Consider the following 17,001-nt stretch of genomic DNA (forward strand, 5'->3'; position numbering starts at 1 on the left):
TCCATGAATCCTAAAACTCCGAGTTTAATCATGAGAAACCATCAGCCAAACCCAAATTAAGGGGACATTCTACAACTTATCTGACCAATACTTCTCAAAACTGTCAAAGTCACACAAAACAAGGAAAGACTGAGAAACTGTCCACACCAAGATGAGCCTAAGGTGACACCACAATTAAATGCAGTGTGGCATCCTGAAAGAGAAAAAGAATGTCACAGGAAAACCAGGGAAATAAAATAAAGCCTGAAGTTTAGTTAATAACAATGTACTACGTTGGCTTCTTGGCTTTGGAAAATGTACTGTGACAATGTAAGATGTTAACAATATGGCAAGCTTGGTGACAGATACCCCAAGTGAGGAACTTTTTGTTATCTGTGCAATTTTGCTATGAATCTATAATCATTCTACAATAAAAATTTTATTAAAACCCAAACAACTACACAAAATTTGTTAATGAGCTGTGTGTATTCTTTTATGGTGTATGTGCCTATGTGCGTGTGCACTAAAAATTTGTTCAAATACTATAGATCTGAAATCTAGCCTTCAGAATATTTCACCTGAGGGGAAATGTTCAGGTGGATGCCACTGGTGACCTGTTTAGTTAACATTTATCATTCTACTTTTGAGTCTTCCTTACCTCACAGTAGTTAGAATTTTTCTTCCTCTTTTTCTCTTTATAAATGAAGTACCAGAAGAGTCAGTATTTTCCTCGTACTTCCTCTACTTTCAAATACTAATTCCACTATCTTCTATCAAGAATCTATCCTTTTTGATGTCTTCCCGCATTTTCATGTGCTATTCCGAACTACTTTACTTTCTGTTTTCTTCCAATTTACTCGCAGAACTCAGACACACGTTTATCATTCATGACATCAGTTGTGAATCTTAATCTTTAAACCAAATAAAAGATTTGGCTTAACAATAGATATGTAAATTCAGCCCGTTTATCTTTTATTTTCTTGCTGCTATTAGTCAGTACATATTCATAATATTGAAGTTTAAATTACTTTTCCTGACTAGAACAATATATTCCCTCTGATTTATAGTCAGAGGGAATCATGCGAGGGTCTACTGCTAATGTGAAAAAAAGGATAACATGAGAGCCACATTTGATGATGCTTATCAAGGTCCGTTTCATTCCATATTAAGTGTCCTGTGGCCCTGAAGACTGGCAGTACGGGGTCTACAACCTGGGAGGACATTCTGCTCTTCAACAGCTGTAAAATTAACTTAAAATTTATAGTTCTGGCAAATACTTCTGGCTTTTTATGTGTTAGTTATTAACTAAGAATATTTCACTGGGGAGATTTATTTGACTAAAATGCATTGAAATTACTTGCATCAATGAACTATATTATAGGTGAAGCACGGTATAAATTATGTAGGAGGGGATTCAAAAATAACAAGGCGACAAAACTTAGAAAAACCAGTCACGCCATCTCTTCCCTTGATTTGATTTTAGCTTAGTTTCACTCTAGGGCCAGAACTAAAAAATGGTTCTGGTAGAAAGTTAAAATGAAAATCCAAACGGAGGATTTTTGCAACGACAGAGGCACTTGTATCAGGCTAAGCCTTCCACTGAGAACAACTATCAAAGTTGAATTAAAGCACAAAACAAAGGAAATGTTGACGTCTAGAAGTGGCCAGACTGTGACCGGAAGTATGGGGCCAAGATTCAATGGAGAAAGAACATGTATCATAAGCCCTCAATTTGTCATGATTTTAACCCCTCAGAGCATTTGCCTCTATGCAATATGAGGCTTAGAAGCTAAGAAAGGGTGGTATCCTAGAGCTGGGGCAGTCTTATGGATGGGGAGACAAAACTGGGAGAGCAGGATGACCAAGGCAGTCCCAAAAAAGTGAGCCTGAGAGTTTGTATGCAGTTTCCCCATGAGGCATCTATTAGTTACAAATGGCTGCATGTGTGGGACCGGAAGCTTAGAAACCAAGCAGAGGCTAAGAGTCATACACCTAAGGGGAAGAGACTTCTCTTAGCTGGTATTGGATTTACCCTATTGTTACAAACATATGTAAGAGATGCACAAAATACCTAGAATAACAATTTGCGGCTATTGGACAGCAACCAGCACACAGAGCTTTAATCCTTGAGAGAAGGAAAGCATAAGACGTGATCCCCACATTCCTGGTGCTTTCTCTCTGATGGCAAGATTCCCATTTTCAGAGCAAGAAAATGGAGCCTAAGCAAAGAATTGTGGTCTTGCTACATGATGGAGACAGAGATAGAAATTTTAGGCAGCCGAGGTGTCTGGGACTTGGGAGCATGGTCCCAGAGAAAAGGCAACCAAATTATTAGGGAGAAAAGTCCCCCAAATCTGAGTAAATAATTCTCTTGAAACCTTGGCCTACTCCTAAACTACGGGCACAGTGTGCTGCTCCTAGAGGCTTAGCAGAGAATAGTCGTGAGGCTTAGGTCTGAGCAAATATTTCAGAGGCTGCACAGGGCTGGAGAGACAGTTTGGAGTCGAAATCCAGGAAAAGTGGAGAAATCCTGGAAACACCTTGGACTTCAGTTGACACAACACAAAGGCCACATGCTAGGAGTAAGGACAATGCCCAACGAATGTGGGCAAAAATAAAACCTAAGACCCACACTTACACAACCTAAAAGAGGTCAAGGTGATTTATTTGTAATTTTACTGTCCACCAGAACAAATTTAACATTCTTGAGATGGAGAAAATGTAATTCAAAGCATGTACCATGCCTAAACAAATTGCTGACATGCAAAAAAGCATGCAAGGTGATCAATAATTTGGAGAAAAGATAGAGTCAGACCCCAGAGATAAACCAGACGTTGGAGTTCACATTTAAATATGTTAGAATAACCACAATTATTATATTAAAACATAGAGGATGAAAAATACATGAAAATATGGAGAATATTAACAGATATTCAACATCTATAAAAAAAGAGTCAAATGGACCTTTCAGAACTGCAAAGCACAGTATCTGAAATCAGAACTGATCAAATGAGTTTAAAGTAGACTGGATATAACATAAGACAAGACTCATAGACTCAAAGACATGCCAAGAGGAAATATTCAGTTTGCAAGACAATGTAAGAAATAATAATAAAATAGAACATGAAATGAGAGAACACAATCAAAAGGCCTACACAGCAATTGATAGTTCCCCAGAGAGGAGGGAGACAAAATGGAACGGAAACAATACTTGAAGAGATATTGACCAAGAACTTCCCAAATCTGATTAAGAAGATTTTACTCCACTAATTCAAGAACCTGAGTAAATGCCAAGAAAAACAAACAAACAAACAACAACAAACAACAAAGAAAACCACACCTGGCAAACTAGAGCCAAACTGCTAAAATTCAAAGACAAAGAGAAAAATCTTTTTTTTAATCCAAGTATAATTAACATATAGGTGTTATATTAGTTTCAGGTGTACAATATGATTCAACAATTCTATACATTTCTCAGTGCTCATGATGATAAGTGTACTTTTAATCCCCTTCACCTAGTTCATGCTACCCACCCACCCAGCAACTACCAGTTTGTTCTCTGTATTTAGGAGTCTGTTTTTTTGTCTCTTTTTTCTTTGTTCATGTGTTTTGTTTCTTTTTTAAAAAAACTTCTTTAATGTTTATTTATTTTTGAGAAAGACAGAGACAGAATGTGAGTGGGTTAGGGGCAGAGAGAGAGGGAGACACAGAAGAAGCAGGCTCCAGGCTCTGAGCTGTCAGCACAGAGCCCAACGCGGGGCTCGAACTCACGAGCTGTGAGATCATGACCTAGCCGAAGTCAGACGCTCAACCGACTGAGCCACCCAGGCACCCCCATTTGTTTTGTTTCTTAAATCCCATATATGAGTGAGATAATATATGGTATTTATCTTTGTCTAACTTATTCCATTTAGCATTATAATTTCTAGATCTATATGTGTTGTTGCAAATGGCAAAATCTTATTCCCTTTTATGGCAGAGTAATACTTCACTGTGTACATGTATGTGTTTGTGTATCACTTTTTCTTCATGCATTCATCTATTGATGAACACTCAGGTTGTTTCTAACCTTGGCTATTGTAAATAATGTAAATAAACATAGAGGTGTATATATCTTTTTGAATTAGTACTTTCATTTTCTTTGGGTAAATATCCATAGTAGAATTACTAGATCATATGGTAATTCTATTTTTAATTTTTTGAGAAAACCTCTATACTGTTTTTCATGGTGGCTGCACCAGCTTGCATTTCGACCAACAGTGCATGCGGGTTCCTTTTTCTCCACATCCTTGTCGACACTTGTTATTTCTTTTTCTTTCGTCCTTCCTTCCTTCCTTCCTTCCTTCCTTCCTTCCTTCCTTCCTTCCCTCCCTCCCTCCCTCCCTCCCTTCCTTCCTTCCTTTTTAGGCCACCCTGACAGATGTGAGGTGATATTTCATTGTGGTTTTGATTTGCATTTCCCTGATGATTAGTGATGGTGAGCATCTTTCCCTGATGATTAGTGATGGTGAGCATTTTTCATGTGTCTATTGGCCATTTGTATGTCTTCTTTGGCAAAATGTCTATTGATGTCCTCTGCCCATTTCTAATTGGATTATTTGTTTTTTTGTGTGTTGAGTTGTATAATTTCATTACATATTTTGGATATTAACTCCTTATCAGATATATTATTTGCAAAAGAATAAAACTGGACTACTTTCTCACACCATGTACAAAAATTAACTCAAAATGGATTAAAGGCCTAAATGTGAGACCTGAAAACATAAAATTCCTAGGAGAAAACACAGGCAGTAATTTCTTTGACATTGACTGTAGAAATGTTTTTCTAGATATGTTTCCTTTGACAAGAAAAACAAAAGCAAAATTAAACTACTGGGATTACACCAAATAAAAAAGTTTGCACACTAAAGGACACTATCAACAAAACAAAAAGGTAATCTATTGAATGAGGAAATTTGCAAATGATGTATCTGAAAAGAAAACCTTAAAAGCAGCCAGAGAGAAAAAAAATACATTAGAATTAATAGCTGAATTCCTAATGGAAATAATGGAAACCAGAAAACAATAGAATGACATCTGTAAGTGCTAGAAAAATCAACCTCCACTGCCATACCTAGCAAAATATTACTGAAAAAATGAAAGCAAAATACACACAATTTCAGACAAATTGAAGCTGGAAGACTGTCAGCAGCAGACCCACAGTTCCAGAAACAGAATTCTTCCTACTCAAGGAAAATGATCCCAGATGGAAGCATGGGAGCATAGGAAGGAATGAAGTATGTGATAAAAGGTAATATGTGAGTAATTATAATGAATATTGACTGACTGAAACAATAAAGTCTTTTGCAATTTATAACATCAATACAAGTAAAATATTTGACAGCAATGGCACAAAGAACATAAGAGAAAAATGGATGTAAGCTCTCTACATTTCTTGTGTTGTTTGGGCAGTAGGTAAGGTAACAACTTAAAGTATGTTATAATAGGTTAAGGAGGCATATTATAATTTTTAGTGTGACCCCTATGAGAATGACATTACAAAGTATGACAAGGTGGCTAATAAGTGAGACATGAGACACAACAGAATATTAAAAAGACTTGATTAATACAGAGAATGCAGAAAGGAGGACTAAAGAAACAAAGAGCAGATAGAACAGAGGGAAAATGTCAAAATAACCGACAGTAACCTCAACTATATTAGTAACAAAGCTAAATGCGTATGAACTAAAACACACCAATTAAAAATGAAAATTATCATATTTGAGTAAAAGAAAGGAACAGAAAAGAAAAAAAAACATTTAGTTTACAAGAACCACATATGAAATCAAGACATAGGTTGAGTTTAAAAGCATGGAAAAACATATACCACACTAACCAGAAGAAATCTGGTATGTTTATATCTATATCAAAGTAGGCTTTAAGGCAGAGCAATATAGGAGATAATGAAATATATTTCATGGTGATAAAGGGTTGACTCAACAGGAAAGTGGAACAATGTTAAGTGTAAATGCACCTAATAACATAGCTTCAAAATCTATAAAGAATTACCCAAAAGAGAGGTAACTCTATAATTGTAGTTGCAGGTTTTTAATACATTTCTCTCTCACTGATGGAATATACAGACAGAAAATCAGTAAGGATATAGAAGATATGGGCAATATAATTAATAGACTTGATCAAATCAGAATACATAAAATGGTATAACCAACGCTATAGCTAAAACTTCAGTACATACACTGTTTTCAAGTGCACATGGGTTATTTAGAAAAGCATCATACTCTGGGACATAGAGCAAGCCTCATCATATTTCAAATAATTTAAGTCAGCAGCATATGTTCTCTGTCAAGTTTGGAATTAAGTTATATTTTAAAACTAGGAAGTATAAAAATATCCAAATGTTGAGAAATTAAGAAACACACTTTTAAACCATTCATGGATCAACAGAATGAAAATTATAAAATAGTTTGAACTGAATAATTTGCACACTAATGTATCAAAACTTGCAGAATGCAGCTATAGCAGTGATGGAGAGAAATTAATAGCTTTCAATGTATACAAGAAGAAAAGATAAAAGATTAAAACTAGTGATACATTATCTAACTCAAGAAATTAGAAAACAGGGGTGCCTGGGTGGCTCAGTCAGTTGAGCGTCTGACTTTAGCCCAGGTCATGATCCCGTGCTTCGTGGGTTTGAGCCCCACGTCAGGCTCTGTGCTGACAGCTCAGAGCCTGGAGCCTGATTCAGATTATCTCTCTCTCTCTCTCTCTCTCTCTCTCTCTGCCCCTCCCCTGCTTGCATCTGTCTCTCTGTCTCCCAAAAATAAATATTTCAAAAAAAATTTTTGAAAGAAAACAAAGGACAAATAAGATACAATTAAGTATGGGATATAATAAATTAGAGCAGAAATAAATGAAATAGAAAACAGGCACACAACTGAGGAAACAAAGTCAAAATTTAGTTATCAGAAAATCTTATTAAGTTAATAATTGACTGATGAGAAAAAAGTAATTAGCCTAATCATCAGGGGAATGTAAATCAAAATCACAATGAGATATCACCTGTCAAAATGGCTACTGTCAAAAAAGAGAAAAAATTACAAGTGGGAGGATGTGCAGAAAAGGAAGCTGTTGTACACTGGTGGTAGGAATGCAAACTGGTCCAGCCACTGTGGAAAAGTCTGAAGGTTTCTAGAACAATTAAAACTGGAACTAATCTATGGTCCAGTAATTCCACTCTTAGGTATTTATACCAAGAAAACATAAACACTAACTTGAAAAAAATATATGCACACTCATGTTCATCGCAGCTTTATTTACAATAGCCAACATATGGAAACAACCTAAATGTCCATCCATGGATGAATGGATAAATAATGGAATATTATCCAGCCATAAAAAATAATGAAGTCTTTTTATTTGTGATAACATGGATTGTTGAGGGCATTATGCTAAGGGAAATAAGTTAGACAGAGAAAGACAAGCACAATATGATCTCGATTATATGTGGAAACTAAACTTCCCAACCCTCTAAAAAACCCCAGAACTAATAGATACAGAGAACCCAGATGGGGCAAGGGTGGGGGTTGGGGAAAATGGGTGAAGATAGTCCAAAGGTAGAAACTTCCAGTTATAAAATAAATAAGTCATAGTATATAACGCACAGCATGGTAAGTATAGTTAACAACACTGTATTGTGTATTTGAAAGTTGCTAAGAGAGTAGATCTTAAAATTTCTTATCATAAGAAAAAAATTGTAACTATGTATGGTGACAGATGTTAACTATATGTACTGTGATGGGCACTTTGTAATATATACAAATATCAAATCATTATGTTGTATACCTGAAATGAATATAATATCATATGTCAATTATATCTCAATAAAACAATATATATTTTAAAAATAATGAAAACTAGAATAGCAGGAATAAGAAGAGGCATTAGTAGAGGGCCTACAGAAGATATCAAGATAATAAGAAGATATTATAAAAGTATAGTAACAATGAATTTAAAATTTTTAGACTTAATGGAAAAATTTTTTGAAAGTCATAATTTTTCAAACCTGATAAAAGAAATACAAAATCTTAACATTCCTATATCTATTAAAGAAACGGAATCTATAATAAAAAATCTTAAACAAACAAACAACAAACAAGCAAACAAACAAACTTCAGGCCCAGATAGCTTCACTGGTGAATTTTCCAAACTTTTAAAGAAAAAAAATATATATAACTAAATTCACAGAAATGATTCAAGGGTAAAAAAACAGAGAGAGTGCGGAGCAGGAGGCCCTCTCATAAATTGCTTGTAGGAATTTAAATTGATTTGTGTAACCACTTTGGGAAACTGTTGGTACTATCTACCAAGTCTGAACGTATGTAGGTGCCAAGACCATTTTATACCACATTTAGATATAGACTCAACAAATATGAGTACATACGTGCATCCGAAGGAATGAAGAGGAATGCTCATAGCCTCATTGTTCAGGATAGAAACAACCCAGATGTTGAGGCAGAGTCAAATGGATACATTGTGATCTAGTCACATGATGGAATACTATACAGCAATGAAAAAGAAATGACAGCTACACAGGTACACATTTCAACATGGATGAATCTCATAAACATATTGTCAGCTGAAAGAAAGGCACAGAACAGCATAAAATTCTACAGGATTCTATTTGTTCATGTTAACACGGGCAAAAAACTAATGCTATGTGGAAGGGTGATTCCAGGAAGCATGAAGAGAGAGGCTTCCAGGCTCCTGGAAATATTCTGTTCCTTGATCTAGGATCACTTTATAAGAATTAATTACACAGATGGATCAGTTTTTAAGAATGAATCACATGGCAAATTTATGATTTATAAATTCTTTTGTTTGTATACCATACTTCAATAAGAAGTCCCCTACCATCCGTCCCCAAAGCAAAGTAGATCCTCAAAATTTAACATGAATAATCCCTATTTGACACCATGGAAAATAACATTTATATGTCTTAGCTTCTATAAGAAGGGGTTTCTTTAAATGAATTACAAACCTGATCATGGAGCAAGATTGCAAAAATGTAGTGCAACTAATGTTAAGCTACTGATTGTTTTCTCTTTCTCTCCTTTCTTTCATTTGTGGATGTGTGCTCCCATCTGTAATTAGTAAGTCCTTGGAAAGTCAGGCTAATGCCTCTTCAGATGCTAGTGACAAAACACCCAGGAGTGTACCAGACACAGAGCTGCCTGGGAGAGAAACCTCGGCCTCTAAACTGATTCTGCCTTACTCTGCAATGGCTGTGATGAATTTTTCTGCCCCAGCGTGAGGTTTAATAGATGTTTATAAAGTGTTGGGAGATGCTTGGTTATGGTGAGCTTCTGAAATGCCAAGAATTCATTAGAAAGAGCATGGGTTTTAGACATGAAGGGCTCTTGAGCTAGATAAGTATCCAAATAGGCCACTAAGGGCCAAATTTCTACCTCTATTTAATCAATTCATTGTGACATCTCAAAGGTGCAAAGACTTCATTTCACTTAGATGTGACTGTCCACTGGCAGTATATAGCAAACTCACACTTATAATAATATCAAAGCCCTCTCTTCTTCCCTGGCTATGGAATTTAAATCTGGAAGTGCAGGCCATGGAATATGTCTCTCTAGAAACCTTTTCTGGCGACTGTTATGTGCTCCTCTGGCTAAGACTCACACTGTGACTAGAGCCTAGGGTTGGGGAAGGCTGATATACTGCACACTGGGAACACCGGAGGTATGTGGCGGGGCGGGGGGCGGGGGGGGCGCATCACTGTGTCCAAGGCTTCACATCTTCAAAACACAATAGTTTCTAATAAGTAAAATGGATTGTAAATACTTTATAGACTCACAAAATGTTAGTTCTGAAAGGGATCTTCGAAACTCTCTTGTCTAAAGCTCTCATTTCATGGAGGAAACAGGCTCAGACAGTGAGCTGGGTGAGAATTTAATGCCTCAGACTTTTAGTCCTGGACATCTTGCCATGGTGATCCTGTCTACTTCCAACTCCCTCTGTCTCTCTCTCCGTTTCTCTCTCTCTTCTCTCTCCTCGGTCAGAGAGGGCAACTGCACCTTTACCCTGAGGAGGTCTTAGGCCACCACCCTTACACATGAGTGCACAGGCAACCCCCCCCCCCCCCACCACCACCATGCATGCTGTTCCATGAGACACAGGCTTGTGAGACACCATGCAGCTGTACATTTATTCGGTAGCCATGGAGCCTTGAAAGTTTGCATGTACCATGGTCCCTACTCAAGGGTATCTGGAAAGGCACATTATCATCAGCAGAAAAGTGCAAAACAAATGGAAACACAGCCCAACTCCAAAACTCCAGTATCTGTGCTATTTCCTAAATAGAAAGTGATGTAACAGAAAAGCCTGGAGTGCTTCAAGGTGGAAGTGGGCTCAACCATCAGTTCACCCTTCAAAATCCAATTTAGTAAAGAAAATACGTACGGTGTTTGCATCTCAAAAGGTGCTCATGACCAGAATGATATGTGAGCCCAGTTTCTGAAAACCTGTTTGCACATTGAACTGCCAGAAACAGAAGTCTACAGGTATGAAATTGGCTTCATAAGGCTCCTTCCTACACTTCCATCCACTTCCAGAAGCATGACCAACCAGAGGACAGTGGGTTACAAGATGAGGAACTGAACAATTTGCCTGTTATTCTGGTGATAGTTTTTATGAGATGGGATCCCAGAGCATGCTTTACAATGTAATCTATAGTTCATTGCAGATGAACCATAAAATGCAAAAAACATTAATTTTTACAACAACTCTCATTATTTACAACATTTTCCCTGTCCTCTATTAAAAATATTTCTTTGTTGGGTGTATAGAATGTTCACAGCTGCTAGATTATTTACAGGGGGCATGATGAACAGTTATAATGTTTAGCCATTAGAAAATTAAAGCAGTTTAAAAAAGGTAAATTGTTTCTGAGCTGTTTTTACATCAAATTAAAACCAGAACAGGAGAATGAAATTTATTTACCAAAACATAATTGCCAAGTGAAATTGATCTAAAAATAGGACTTTGAAATTTTATTTTAGTCAGGGTATATAGCAAACCACCCCAGGTGGTGGTTTGAAAGTGAGGAATATTTACTGGAGGAATTTCTTTGGAATGAGGAAAAGGTAGAAATGTAATGAAATGGGACCCAAGACTTATGAAATTATTGATGTGGCTCTCTGCTCATTCAATCAGTGAGTATGTAAGAGGCACTATTGTGCTAGATATTAGGGATATAACTATGAAAAATAGGGTGTCTGCTCTCAAGTGGTTCATAGTCTAAACATGAGATAAGCACCTGGAAATGATGCTATCTGTAGGCCACTGCTGCAAAGGAGCTGAATATACAGCAAAGAGGTCCACTTTGTCTGACTATGGTATCTGAGAAGACTTGTCAAAGTTGGGACACCTGAGCTAAGCAGAGGTTGCAAAGTGAGATGCTTATTTTGTTTGATTTACATAGTTGTCTAAAAAAAGTTGAAGGGGAAACCCATCAAGATGATGTAGTAAACTGATGCTTTGAGGTACCCAAACATATAGCAATGAGAGATAAAATGTAAACAAGGAAAGCTTAACAAACATAGCTAGGTTCAAAAACAAGGCTAACATCTTCAAGAACTGAAGATGGAACAGAAACATGAACAGGTGGTAAGACTTGAGTAAATGTATACTGTGCTCTTAACTGGCAGTGATGGTCAGGAATTTGGCTTCTTTAAGGGACAGGGTTCTCTCTGAGGATCCTCTCCATGACACAGACATTGCTTTCAGAGCATTAAAAAAAAAGGGCTGGAAAAAATGCTGTTCATTGCTGTCTGGGTCATGATACCTAGAAACAGCCTTGTGACTGGGAGCTGAATGAAACCATCCAATAGTTTGGTAGCTTGGTGTCTTTGTTCTTTTCAATGTAGTCATAGGGCCCATGACCTGTAGTGGGTTGAATAAGATCCCTCTTCCTCCAAATATATGACCATCCAGAACCTCAGGATATGACCTTATTGGGAATTAAGGTCTTTGCAGATGTAATTAGGTAAGGATGTTGAGATGAAATCATCCTAGATTTAGGGTAGTTTCTAAACCCAACGACCAAGATGTCTTATAAGAAGAGGAGAACACACAGAGACACACAGAAGAGAAGGCCCTGTGAGGAGAGGGACAGAAATTGGAGTGATTCAACTGGCAGTAAGCAAAGCCACCAGACGCTAGCAAGAGGCAAGGAAGGATTCATTCCTAAAGCATTCAGAAAGAGCAAGGACCTGCTAACACCTTGACTTCAGGCGTTTGTGCCCAGAACTGTGAGAGAATAAACTTCTGTTGTTTGAAGGACTGTGCCTGTGGTAATTATTACAGAAGCCCTAGGAAACTAAGATACGTTCCAAACCTCCCAACCCTTGAAAGATCTGGTTCTGGACTGGGGCATGTTGAGACAACCATGGAGGGAGGTACGTAGGGGCATATAGAGAGACGAGTACAGAAAGCAAGAGCAAGAGAGACATACACAGAAGCTCAGTTGAGAGTGTGTTTACATGCAGATCATAGAGAAAGAGACCCCAAATCCAAACTCAGACCAAAAGACTTGCTTTCAAAATAAGCCTGAAAACATGAATTCAGAAGCATATGAAGAAAACTAGCTTTATGAGAAACAGCCAACAAAATCAACTATGGGGACATAAATTTGGTTCGGATGCAATTAATTCTACAGCAGTGCCTGATACAGGCCTCGCTTATTTATCTCAATAAATGAAATTTCCCACATTTTACACCATGAATCCTATGATAGTTTATATTGATATAGGCTTTAAAATTAGCATGTTTAGGATGCTCAGAGATAAATTAAGGTTTCATATCCATAAAAAGGAAAATAAATTATGAAACAAAGCAAGCAGAAATGAAAAAATAATAGATGGATATGAAAATCATTACAGAGAACTTTCTTAGCTGCAGAGAGAATATACCAACAGAAGTATTTTCCCAAAAGTTTTCTGTCCATGAAAGAGTAATTCATGGGAAGATTTCTGCTCTATGAGCTAAGATGGCCCTGGATGCTTTGGTCTCTGGAAGATCCTTGGAAAATGTGGTCCTTTGCGGGGCATGCTTATACCTACTGAAGAAAGAAGCAGTAAAGCACCAAGAATATCTCCTTCCGTTCATTTCAAGCTGCTTGAACTTGTTGCTCTATTTTAAATACTATGACTCAGACCCAAGCAGTGCTGGCTCTGACTTTTGTGTTATGCACAGCAGTTGTCATTTCTTTCTTTTTTATAAAATTTATTATTTTTTATCTTTTAACATTTTTATTCATTTTTGAGAGATCAGAGACAAACAGGGCATGAGCAGGGGAGGGAAAGAGAGAGAGGGAGACACAGAATCTGAAGCAGGCTCCAGGCTCTGAGCTGTCAGCACAGAGCCTGATGCGGGGCTTGAACTCACGAACCGTGGGATCGTGACCTGAGCTGAAGTCAGATGCTTAACTGACTGAGCCACCCAGGTGCCCCAACAGTTGTCATTTCTTAAAATTAGCACCGGTCTTAGAGTCAGGAGTAGGGCGGGTGAGGTGGGGTGCACATTAGTGGGGGAAGCTGCACCAACTACCATGACCCAGTGGTGTAGACCCGGGCTGAGCACACGTTCAAACCCTGTAAAGATTTTTAGCCAGTCCACTCATACTTGGGCCCTGACCCTTGACAGTCTGGTTCAGGCATATAGGGATTCTGACCAGGTTTGTTGTAAGGATCAAATCAAGCTAATCCCCGCATTACTCCATTGTCAATTATGAGGAGTTATAGAAATGTATACACTGTAAATTTAAAATGAAGGGCAAATATTTATCTCCTCTAGTGCTCTTAGCGTTGTGCCTAGATCTCAACATCTGTTGACTTGAGAAATGACAATATTTATAATGTAGCATATTAATCCAAATTCTTTGGCTCTATTTATACAACACTCTAATGTTACAATTGAAGGTGAAAAATGGGCAAAAATCACTGTATTGTTTTAGAAAGTGAAATAGTCAAGTGATTATTGCTCAAAGCTGATATTGGTTGGGGGCTCTGTGCCAGAAATTGTTCCAAGTGGTTTAAAAGTATAATGGACTTTAGAGTTGGGTGACTGACTCCACCACAGTCACTGTGTGAACTTGGTAAGTTATTTATCCTCTTGAGGCTTTAGGCTCAATATGAGAATGATATGTGATAATGTATGGTGCTTAGTATACTGTTCCTGGCATAGAATAAGCATTGAATCTTAGCTACTGTGGGAACACTTGTGGATTCCTTCTCCAGAATTCATTTTTCCCTTCATCGTTTTCAATTTATTAGATTTCTTAATCTTCAGTATCTTAGCTATGTAATCTGTGTGAGGGCAATTTCACCTCTTCTGTGTCAGATGTGGTCTCTGACTGGCCTAAGACAATCAGCTGGTTCTCCCACATTCTTCGTTACAAGTGTCATTTTAGGGCTAGACCGATGACTCAATTTAAACCAGTAGGGTAGGAGGAAATTTTGCTGGGACCTTTCTGTAAAGGAGCTTCCTCTTTGCTCATTGGGTGAAGGAGAAGGCGTGTGTAGCTTTATGTGGCTGATAACCATATTGAGATGAAAAGCGGCATGTTTCGTGAGGTTCATTCAAAGCAGACTGTAGAAATGGAAAGAAACGGAGTCATTGGTAAAATCATCAAGCAACTGGATCCAGTTGTGCCTGAAGCCTGAACTATCTCTCTACTTCTCAGTTATATGAGCTCATAAATTTTCCTTTTTGCTTAGGCTATATGAACAAAGTTTTTCTCTTAATTGCAACTAAAAGTATCTTGATACAATATTGTTGCAACACATCAAATAGCTGCCTCTTTCTAAAATGATGGTAATTAATGGCATTGTGAAATATATTCACGTAGCTAAATCAATTTTTCTTTTTTCATGTGAACATTTATATTTTAAAATTGGACTAAGATCATATTTCTGAAATAATAAAATTGAGCATTAGCCACATTGCTTGGGAGATGGAGAAGCAATAAAATCAAATTGTGAAGGTCAGATTCCTCTATTGCCATAGAAACAATAACAGCATATCAGCTACTTTCTGTCACTTGCTGTATTCCAGGATCTCTGCTAGGCGTTTTGCTTACATTTTCCTTTAATTATTTTATATGAGGAAACAGAAGCTTAGAGAGTAGTTTCTTAGGGCCTTGTACCCAAAACAGTGCCCCGACTAGCTGAGCTCTCAATAAATAATTGTTGCATGTTAATTAGCTGCCCAAATACATACAAAACCAGGGTACAGACTCCTGTCTGCTTTCTTCTAAAGTCTGGGCTCCTGTCACTATACTACATTCCTTCCATGCATCAAATGTTCCATCCCATTATTAGTAAAAGGCTGTCCACTGGTCTAATTTACTGGATTATTATCTAAGGCAAGTCTCTGTCAATTGAGAAAGTTTAGCTTCATCTGAGTCAATTCCTAATTTGATCACATTTACTATTTTTTTGGAAGCTAGTCTTCTTAGACCATTGCCAAGAGCAAGATAAAATATATAAACTCCAGGTTGCCAAGCTCAAGTGGTTTGCAGCCCTCAAAGGAATTCTTTCTGTTACAAATTACATGCCCTGAGTTGACATCCAAACCTTACCCCAAGGACTTTAAAAGAGAGCTGAAAAGTTGTATTCCAGATCTAAGTGGTTATTCAAAATAAAGTTCTGGAATTCTTGATCAGCTTTGAAATGCCCATAAAACTGAAGTTCTTTCAATTTGTCTTTAAATTAAAAAAAAAATCTAGAATAAAAATATGGGACTTATAATGAGGTTTCAGTAAATGTTGCCCTTGACACATGGTATTTTTTTTAGCATGGTGAAATTGCAATATTTTGAAACGTTTTGTCATGCTCATTTTAATCAACTTTGATCTCATACAGTAAGTGATAACCAAAAGTGTCTCATGTCTGTGAAGAGTGGCCTTATTTTCATCAAGAAGAAAAGAGAAATGACGAATATGTAATCTTAACTGAATTTTATAGCCTTTGATACCTTGTGCTGCGGCTCTTTTGCTGCTGAGTCTGAATTTCAAGGTCCAGACTGCCTAAAATATATGTAAATCCCAGGCCCTCTAAGATCACAGTGTTTAATATAGTCTTTGAAATTTCTCACCAGGGCCTATATGGTTAATCAGTAAACAGATTGGTATTGTCAGCACAAATGTAATAAGAACTATTATTTATTGAGTACATCTTTTTTTTTAATGTTTTATTTTTATTTATTTTGAGAGAGAGAGAGAGAGAGAGAGAGAGAGAGAGAGAGAGAGAGAGAGAGAATGCACGAGAGGGGAGGGGCAGAGAGAGAGAGAGAGGGAGAGAATCCCAAGCAGACTCTGTGCTGTCAGTGCAGAGTCTGATGCTGGGCTCAAACTCATCAACTGTGAGATCATGACCTGAGCTGAAATCAAGAGTTGGAGGCTTAACTGACTGTGCCTCCCAGGTGCCCCTATTTATTGAATACCTCTTAAGTGGCGAGTGAAGTGAAAAAGGTAGGATAATGAATTGGAATATGTATATTTGCTGAAGCTTGAAGACTAGCTTATTAAATGTGCTACCATGGATTATTTAACTACCCATTTTCCTCAGCTTTACAATGGAGCATAATCATAACTACCTTGTAGGGTGTTGTGAGGATTAATAAATCTATATTACATAGGAGGCTTTGTATTTTCTAAGGTTTCAATATGTGTCATTATTGTTGTCATTATTTAATTTGAAAGGAAAAATTAGGTCAGTTAGCTACGAGTGGCAGAGCCAGGACTCAAACACTGATGGATGGTCTATTGAGATATACTTTATATTCTGCTGATTTTAAAATGTACTGTAGAGAAAGTTGGCACTATGGGACTTGGGAACAGGGGAAAACCCATTCTGAGTGGATATTCAGAGCTTCATGGGAAGGATGACATTTGATCTGCATTTTAAAGAGTAGCATTTTGATAAGTGAAAATAACCAGCATTTTACTTGTCC

The sequence above is a fragment of the Neofelis nebulosa genome, chromosome 14, assembly GCF_028018385.1.
Source record: "Neofelis nebulosa isolate mNeoNeb1 chromosome 14, mNeoNeb1.pri, whole genome shotgun sequence".
Classification (NCBI taxonomy): domain Eukaryota; kingdom Metazoa; phylum Chordata; class Mammalia; order Carnivora; family Felidae; genus Neofelis; species Neofelis nebulosa.